The following is a 9741-nucleotide window of genomic DNA, read 5'->3' as shown; positions in this document are numbered from 1 at the left end:
CGTGATTTGAAAAGAATTAAACCTTTGTGTGTTCATGTTCTGTGATTACTGATGCAATATGACTGAAACAACAATGAAAGTAATGAAGTTGAGATCATGTATTTTTTTCATTGTACAGCCCCCGTGGTGTGTCTACACCAAATGCCAAAGTTTCCATAAATTAAGTGAACTTAAATTGTTATTTTAATAATACAGTCTTTCTTGGGAATACTAACCAATTTACTTGGGTGTCCAGGTATTTCATCAAGTTGTTTGTACACATTTATTTAGTGACTGCATAGGACATGATAGGAACAAGAATACCCTCAAAATTATAAACAAACATTTTAATCTCAGAAATGGATTTTTCTTTCGTTTTCTTATTATTATTTTAGCATATGTGATTCGTCAGTAACCATTTAACTTGTATTTTTTGCATTTGCAGTTTACATGTTTATTAGCAGCAGAGACTGTCTTTATTTATTTATTTTTTTAACCAAGGCCTATTCAGGGTTCCCACAGTCATAAAAAAAAAACTTGCAAATATTAGAGAATTTCAAAACTAAATTTTTTTGTATTATTATTTTTTATTTTTATGCTCAGAAAATTTAATTGGCTAGAAATAGCTCATTTTGAGTGCTGTCTTATAAAATACATATAAAAAAATATGTTCTTCAATATTGGCCTTCACTGAAAATGTCAGAAAAAGCATGGAAAATCTTTTGTGTGGGAACCCTGTCTATTGCATCCTTTTTCAAATCTCAGGCATAGCATTTTAATAAATTGGTCTTATGCTTGCATGTATAACAATCATTAATTTACATCTCAATATGTTTAGCTGAACTCATCAGGAAATAGTGTCCTTTTTTAAATTTCACCTGGATCCCTTTTGTTTGTAATTTGTGTGTTATGTTTTATTAGCTTGGTTGTGATTGATGTCAAAAGACCACAGCTAGTATAATGCGGCAAGTGTACGAAAAACAATTTCATATTCTTGTTCACATGCACCTTTAAAGTGGCACAACATGGGGACTGTTTGTACCAATAAAGATAAAAAAGTGCACGAATAGCATAGCTCTGTGGAAATATGTGTCTTCGGGGCAAAGTTAAAAAATTGCCTTTGTGCCTATCAAATAAAAAATAGTATTTTTGCAGCTCCTGGTGTAATAAAGGTTTTCAGTAGACCTCAAGAACTGCAGTGGTCTACTCAAGCTCTGGAATACTATAGTGCTGTCCATTATGATATGCTTTTGTTCACAAATAAATGAACTAATGTCATGTTTACATTCTACCTTTATGGTTATCTGGACAAAGACACATTGTTATATAGTCGCACATGCATAACTCAATAATTTATGTCCATTAATAATTTTATCTTATTTATGCACTGAAATTATAAGTGAAAATACTATGTGTACATTTCTTTTTGTTAATTACTAAAAATGATTTGTCATTTCTTTTTCTGATTGTTTTATATATATATATATATATATATATATATACATTTTTTTTTCTTTTTTTTTCTTTAATAATAGTATATGGCACCTGATTGGTTACTGCTGTATGTGTGGTGCTGAAAGCACTTTAGTGAGCCTTTGGTGAGACTGGATATTTCCCTGTGGAATAAATTGATCAATCTTGTTTAAGGGCATAAAACTGTTGAATCTCAAATGGACAAATGAATTCTGAACCATCACATCAACGTTTGTACACTGGCTAGATGTTTTGTTTGGTAGAACGGCAGGAATATTTCCATGGCATTCATTTTCTGGACGATATGATGTTATCTCTTTGGTGTCCTAACGCTTACTGTTCAATATGCTGAAATATAACAAGCCTTGGTTAGCAGTGATGTCTCAATATACGTCCATTTTTGAAAAGCTGACTTGAACTTTGTATCAAGCTAAACTTAAGAGATTAACACAAAAAGACAGAATTCTGCAAATGAAAACTACAACTCAAATGTTATCACATTCAGATGGTTTCCAAATTAATAATGTATTGTAAATGTCAGCCATGGTTTCCTGGGTAGAATCAAAGCCCTGAACTGTTTTTATAGTGATTTTTCATGAAAATCAAATAAACTAAAGTTGTTGTAATGGGCATTCGTCACAGGAAAGTGAACAAATTCAAAACCGATCAATGAACACTCTGGTTTAAGCAAATCTGATGCTTACTGACCTGTATAGTGTGTAGTATTTGGAGATATAATGTCTGTTCAACCCTGACCTAATAGTTCTCTAAACAAATTACCACTTTTGAATATAGATACATGAACTTGATAATTACTCTGTTGATATTGGGTGTATATTTGGCAAATTTTCATGAATAAAATCTACATTTAATACCAGGTTTTGTTGCTTGTGCTTATTTTATGGGATGTTCTATGCATTTAAACTTGGGAAATTCATAAGTCACACATAGTCGTAGGTTGATTTTCAACCTCTTGAAGGAATAGTTCAACCAAAAAGGAAAATTTATTCACCCCAGGCCATCCAAGATATAGAGTTTGTTTCAATATCTTCTTTAATCCACTCAACCCCAGTCCCTCAGTTAATATCTTGTGAGGCGAAAAGCTGCATGTTTTTAAGAAACAAATCCAGCAAGGCGTTTTAACTTTAAACCATTGCTTTTGGGTAAAATGCATGTCTATAATCCATAATAACACTTCCTCCAGTGAAAAAGCCTATCCCGTTGTCATCTCGTATCAAAATCCGCCAAAATTTTAATTTGGAACTGTTTTCTCTTGTAAACGTTGATTGATATGTGCATATTTCTCTCCTGAATCAGAAAAGACTACTTTTTTTTTTTTTTTTTTTTTACTAGAGAAAACAATATTATGGATAGCAGACTCATATTTTTGTTTTGAACTTGATGATGGATTTGTTTCTTCCAAACACACAGCTTTTCACTTCACAAGACATTAATTGATGGACTGGATTCATGTGGATTATTATGTTTTTATCAGCTGTTTGGACTCTCATTCTGATGGCACCCATTCACTGCAGAGGATCCATTGGTCAGCAAGTGATGAAATGCTAAATTTCTCCAAATCTGTTGTGATGAAGAAACAAACTCATCTACATCTCGGATGTCCTGAGGGTGAGTAAATTTTCATTTTTGGATGAACTATTGCTTTAATATAACTGGAGACAGAAAACCACTGCACCATAGCATGTAATGTCATTATTAGTTAGTGGTGTTTGGCAAGGCAAATTTAATTTGTTATTTAAATAGAATCACTGTTCAATTAAGCCATTGTAATGTCCTGGTAATGAGCTCATCTTTATGGAGAAGGGTGACTGAAAGCGGTGAACTGGTTTAGAACTCATGCTGTATCTACCATATGCTGCAAGCATCAAATTGATCTGGGTGGGTGTAGGTGATGTGATGAATGCACAGACACACACACACACACATACTCGTGGGGTTTTGTAATGTCACATGTATGACACTAGTGCTGAACCGCTTGTCTCTGCACGTGGCCAGGTGGACCCGAGTGCCATGTAAATATTCATGAGTGGCTGATGTGAAGTTGAATGTTATCGCACAGGGATCGAGATGTCTTTTGACATGTCATGTCATATGTCTTTGCAAGCCTACTACTGTACTGTGTATTTGCACTGAACTAGCTTATATCCACCTACCATTTTTAGAGCCTAATATCATTTCCTGGTTTGTTCACAACGTAGTTTTAGGATATGAACAATAAAAAACAAAACAAAAAAAGGCTTTATTAATGCAAACCTTCATTAAAATTTAAGTGTGATGTATTTGTATTTAATTATCTGGAATGGTAATGCATTATAGGAACACTTTGATCTACTAAAATCTAACATATCTAAAACTAATGCTGAAATGTAAATAAAAACTATATAGACAAAAAAAAAAACGAATAAAAATGACAATTACGAGCAAAAACAAAAAATATATTAAAAAAATCAAAATATTAATGAAAACCATAATAGTATGCCAATGACATTAAAATAACACTGCTACGCGGTGACATGGTTTGTAAGGGACACACACTCTTGAAACCTAATAGCCTAATTGTCATGACTGTTTATTGACAACAACTGACAATAATTTCTAGTGCAAGTAAGTTTCTGACACGAAATCTATGGCCTTTTTTAGAATTTTCACAAACCTGTGATAAAATCTCCAACTCCAACACCGAACTCACTGTCAAGACGGCAAAGTTTTTTTCTTCTTATTATTTATTGTTAATATTTCCCTCCATGGGGAATCTATTTACATGCGTTTAGAAATCAGCGTCTCTTGGGATTTTGGTCTCATTTTTCAGCAGGATGCTCCAAAGCAATGAATCCGGCTCGATCCGGGTATCCACGCACACTAGCGCATGCTACGTAACATGACAATTCTTCCTTCTGAAGCCGACCGGTCGTGAAGGTAACGTTTCCCCTTTTTCAGGTAAGTGTCTCTTCGTGAAAATGTTTATAACTGCATTTGCGCATAGTGGGTTTGTTAGTTTTGTTTTCGATACTTGTTTATACAATATCGTGCCCAATTCTGTTCCTGAATATTTACCTTCCTGCCTTTAAAGTTCAGCTCCAGTCCTGATCAAACACAACTGAACCAACTAATCAAGATCTTCAGGAGCTCTTAAACATTACAGACGGGTGTGTTTGATCAGGGCTGGAACTGAACTCTTCAGGTAGTTAGATGTCCGGGAAAAGGATTGGGCACCTCTGCTCTAAGGTTACTGTGTTTCAAGTAAGAATGTATATTCTGTGTTCGGAGTTGCAATTACACAACATGGTTGTCAGCAACCTCAGGTTGCAATTACACAACGCAGATGTCAGCGATCTTGGTCAGTTATGTTTTACATGAAACATTATTATTGGAAGGTTGGCATGTCATGACTTTTGCAGACTTTGTACTTTTTTTATGCATTTGGAGTTGTATCATCAGCGATCTTGGTCCGATGAGGTAAGCTTAATTTTGCATTTAGAGTTGAGATAACACAATGCGTCATGGACCACAACGCGGTGGTCTCAGTCAGATGGTACATTTAAGATACACCTTTCCAAGCGTGTGCCTCATCGTTCATTCCTTTGCGAAGCCATGATGCATTGACCTTCCTATAGTGCTGTTTATGCATAGACTGCATAGTTTGGGCAATATTGTGACGATTGTGCAGAGTCTGCGGTTCAGGACATGCTCGAATATCTTCACCATGTGGCACAGCAGATAGATTGGCAGGTATTTTTGGAGCAGCCGTGACATTGCCCGTCTTCTTCCATATCAGCACCGTGATGCTGTCAGCCAAGTCCTACATGGCCTACCAGAGTTCACAATCTTATAGAAGAGCATCACAAGCATCTCTGCCTCTTGCATTCCCATAAGTTTCAACACATTGGCATGGAGATCTTCTGGTGCAGTCGCTTTGCCCATCTTCATTTTGCTGATTGCAACCATAACTTCAGCTGCCGTGATTTGCGGGACCGGACGTAGATGCGCCACTGCACTTGGTATCGGTGGATGCTGGCGTTCTTCATTGCAAATGGTATTCATCATTGCAAACACAGGCGAAGTGCTCCTTCCACTGGTGAAGGATGTCCGGCGGATTTTTCAAGAGCTGCCCATTTATGTCCCTTACATGTTTGTCATGCCTGATATTTAATGCATTGATTGCAGTGCAACCCGAATGCGGTGCGTAAGCGGAAAGGACTCAAAGGACATTGTTGCCCGTCTTAATCTTGACCGACATCAGGTGGGCAAGGATGTGCTCCACAGACGTGGTGTTATCGCGGTACTTCTGGCTCACAGCCACCACCACACGGTTCGTCGTTGTTGATGTACCGTTGTAGATGAGCTTGAAACAAGTCCCCAGTTTTCTCGGATTTGCCGCCTTTCCACTTGGTCTATTGGATGCAGAGGAAGTCTACCTTTCTGCTTTTCAGGCCGTCAGCCAATTAATTCTCTGCCTCTTTCAGTCTTCGTTTCAATGTTGGGTTAGGCTCAAAGTCGTAGCCATTGGACTCACTTCTTTACCCTGTCCTGTCCATGGAAAGGGAGCTCTCATCCACTTGTCGCATCGCGCTTCTCAATCTAAATTTTGGGCTGCTTGTATTGAGATGCAACATAGAATACCACCAACCGGCTCATTGCTCCATCTGATGTCATGGTGCCTTCATTGTTCACCAAGGTCTAAGAGGAACTTGCCCAGCCGGTATCATGTGGAGGTGATGATAGGACTTTACCGGCCATCAACAGTCAATAGAGTGGTGCAGGTATGACGTCAGAACCCGGAAGACTAATTCACCACTGGTTCCTTTGAGATTTTTCTATGGGGGTTTATAATGGAGTTTTTCAATTTATGAGTCAAATAAAACCTGTGGTAAACATAACTTGATAATACTTTGATATTTTGTTCTAAAACAGCACACACTGATATCCCAAACTGTCTTATCTAGTTACTTATTAGAAACATATGTTTTCAAAAAATAAACATAACTGCTTCGTGTTTTCGGTATGGATGTGTGCAGTTTATGTTGTAGAACAAAACGTCAAATTACCATCAAGTTATATTTACCATAGACCTTATTTTACTCATAAACTGAAAAACCCCATAGGAAAATCTCGAAGGAACCAGTGGCGAATTAGTCTTCTGGATTATGACGTCATAGCTGCACCACTCTAGTAAAATAAATAAATACATTTAAAACATGCAAATGCTCTTATGTGTCATTCAATTTATTCTTTTTTTTCTTGTTTTCTTAATGTAAATTTGGTTATGCTTCTGTAAATCATACTTTGGTTGAATGAATTAGGTTGTGAATACATGAATTGCTGTTTGTAGTAAATATAAATTAACTTACACATTTGTTTTGTATTTTGTAAATACCTCCATTTAGAAACTATTATAACTTATTTATAAAAATGTAGTTGGCATATCTTAAGTGTATTCATTAGCAATATTATGTGTACAGACCAACGTTTTTGTTTCATTCTGTATTTCTTTAGTATTAATATGATTTTTTTTCAATCTTACTCTAATCGTGTCACGCCCATGGACTGTTTTGTCTGTTTTCCTCCCCCACGTGTTCCATGTTCCCCCCTGTGACCTAGTTTCTCCCTCATGTTGATTATGTTCATTGATGTCAGGTGTTCCTCGTTTTGTTCTAGAGTATATTAGCCCTGTGTTTCCTGAGTCCTGTGTCCTGTCTTAAACATCTATCCCCGGTGCTACGTGTGTGTTCCTTATTGTTTTACTTATTAAAGACTGTTCGTTGTAAATTCTCCTACGTCTCCTCGCTCCTCGTTCCTACACAGTAGGCACCCCGTGACAAATCGCAGACAGATTTTTTTATTTTTTTATTTTTTTATTTTTTGTCATTTGTCATCCAGTACATCCAGCCAAGAGTCAACAAGTTGCATGTGTTTTAAATGTTTAATTTTATTTTACAGTCGAGTAATTACAATATCTTGCATGCAGATCAAAGCAATTGTTAGACATTTTTTTGACATTCTTTGTGTTGTTTTAGGTTTAAAATGTTTTACTGATTACATGTTTCTAAAAATCCAATAAATAATATTTAATACATTTTAAATACAGATACTTTGGTGAAGATGGCCTCTTTAACTTTAGATAGTATTTTATATATTTTTAAAAGTATCTTTTTTATGCCGAGCTAAAAGTATAACAATTTTTTCCCCCTGGGAGTTAACAGCTGAAATATTTGGCAGATTTTTGTACAGAAATTTACTTTCCAAAAAAAAAAAAAATCTACCCTAGGAAATATTTATCTGGAGTAAAACGCATGAGCTCTCTCTCTCAAAGCAAAACCAGGACTGTAAATGATCAGAAATATCATAATGTCCTCTTGGTGGAGCCAAAAACCTTCACAACGTGAATAAGCACAATATATTTCGAGGCATCCAAATGCTGTATACAGTCTTAATGAACAGTGTGGCAAGTAAATGTAGCCTCACATTCACCAGAAGAATGAATATTTCAGAAGTAGATTTGTCTCTTGGAAAACATAATGAGCAATTAAGAGAATTCATCCTTCCGTGGGGTCCTGTCCAGGCGGGAATGAGGTATGAGGAATGGGAACTCAGACGGGGTTGTTGGAACCTCTCTTAATAACCGAGCTTCATAATTTACTCACTGTGCCCCTGGGGCTAAAAGAGTGACATCTTACAAATACAGCTGCTAGTAAACTGACAGCTCAGATGTAATGATTCTGGGTGATTGAATTTTGGGATCCAAAACTGTGGAGCCCGTCTGGCGCATATCTCGCAAGGGAAGGTGTGCAGGCTATTCAGACCGCACTTGAATATGGAGTGACTGTTGCAATGACATTTCTCAAAAGCATCTCATGCTCTCCGACTCGAAGAGTAGGAAAGATGCATAATTATATTCCTTTTATAAATGATTCATCAATGCAAACCACCAGTTTTTTTTTATTATTGCTCAGAAACGTACTCTTTCAGAGCTGAAGAGACATTACTGAGTTCTCATTTGTTTCATTTATTTGTCATCTTGGTCTCAGATGTTTCTCCTAAACATAAGTCCTGACATTTATTTGGATACAAGCTCAAATCATTTGCTTTTGGAAGAATTTGTTGAGAAATTTTTGAGTTCAAAATGAAATCTCTTATGATTGCAGACTTTGAAATCCGAGCACAGTTTGAGACATTGTTGAGATCCCTTCTGAAACAAAAGGAGACACTTGAGACTACTGTTATTTATTCATTTTTTTTCCAGATGAGAATCAGAAAGGTAAACTAGAAGAGTTCATCAAAAGTCTCCAGTGAGATGTTCGATCTCATTTGGGCTTTTTCTTTCCCCTGGGCAGTGCCAGTATAAGGTTGTTGTAAACCGAGCAACTGAATGTTCAATTGCACTTGTATTTCTGTTGTGACTAGGAGTCTTAACAGAGCCATAAATAATGCAAGCTTGCACGTTCAGAGTATTTAGATGGCCTTCAAGGCAGTAAGCGCACTGCTTCCCTGGTGGTTATCAGAAAAAGCCTTGCAGGCTTCAGAGACGTTGTCTACTATGTTTAGTAAATTAAACCAACGTTTCCTGAATTTTAACTGCCAACTCTCCCAGAAGATCATGTGGAAAAGTATTCCCTCAAGATAAGTTGATAAGTAAAGTTTGGACATAGTGTTCAAAGTCACTATGCATTTTTATACAATAATAATTGAGGACATTTTTAAGCGTATATTAATGACATTTCCCAAGAGAAATCTGAGGGATAATTACTGTTTGGTTCAGAACCACTTCAATGACTAAAACTCTGAGTAATGCAGAGGATGCTTATTTTGTGTTGGTGCATTGTAGCAGAAACAACAGGCTTGCCAAACGTCATGTCACCACGCAAACATCCCCACAATTTTTTTTTTATTTTTTTAAACTACCTATTGTTGCGGTTCTCTTTTGTTGACTGATATGTCTATACCAGTGGTCATGAATTGTGTTACTAAAGTTTGGACAGCATGCTTGAGTCATGCTTTTAGTATACACACTGGGGAAAAAATGGTAAAAAATTGTTAAATGACCTGGCTTTATTAAAGTAAAAATATCCACATCACTGAACCAACCTATAGACATCAAGTTATACCAACAAAACTAAATTGTATGGGTGAAATCAGGTAGAAATATATTTTTAAGGTAACAATTGTATGGTTTCCACTGCATCATTCATATATGTGGGTTTGCTGATAATGGCAACAAGCCTTAAGATGTCTCAACATTCTGGGTTTTTATTATAAAGCTCATTTCCCAGA

This window comes from Sinocyclocheilus anshuiensis, unplaced genomic scaffold (assembly GCF_001515605.1).
Source record: "Sinocyclocheilus anshuiensis isolate Anshui unplaced genomic scaffold, SAMN03320099.WGS_v1.1 scaffold466, whole genome shotgun sequence".
Taxonomy (NCBI): domain Eukaryota; kingdom Metazoa; phylum Chordata; class Actinopteri; order Cypriniformes; family Cyprinidae; genus Sinocyclocheilus; species Sinocyclocheilus anshuiensis.
This window is presented reverse-complemented; position numbering follows the sequence as displayed.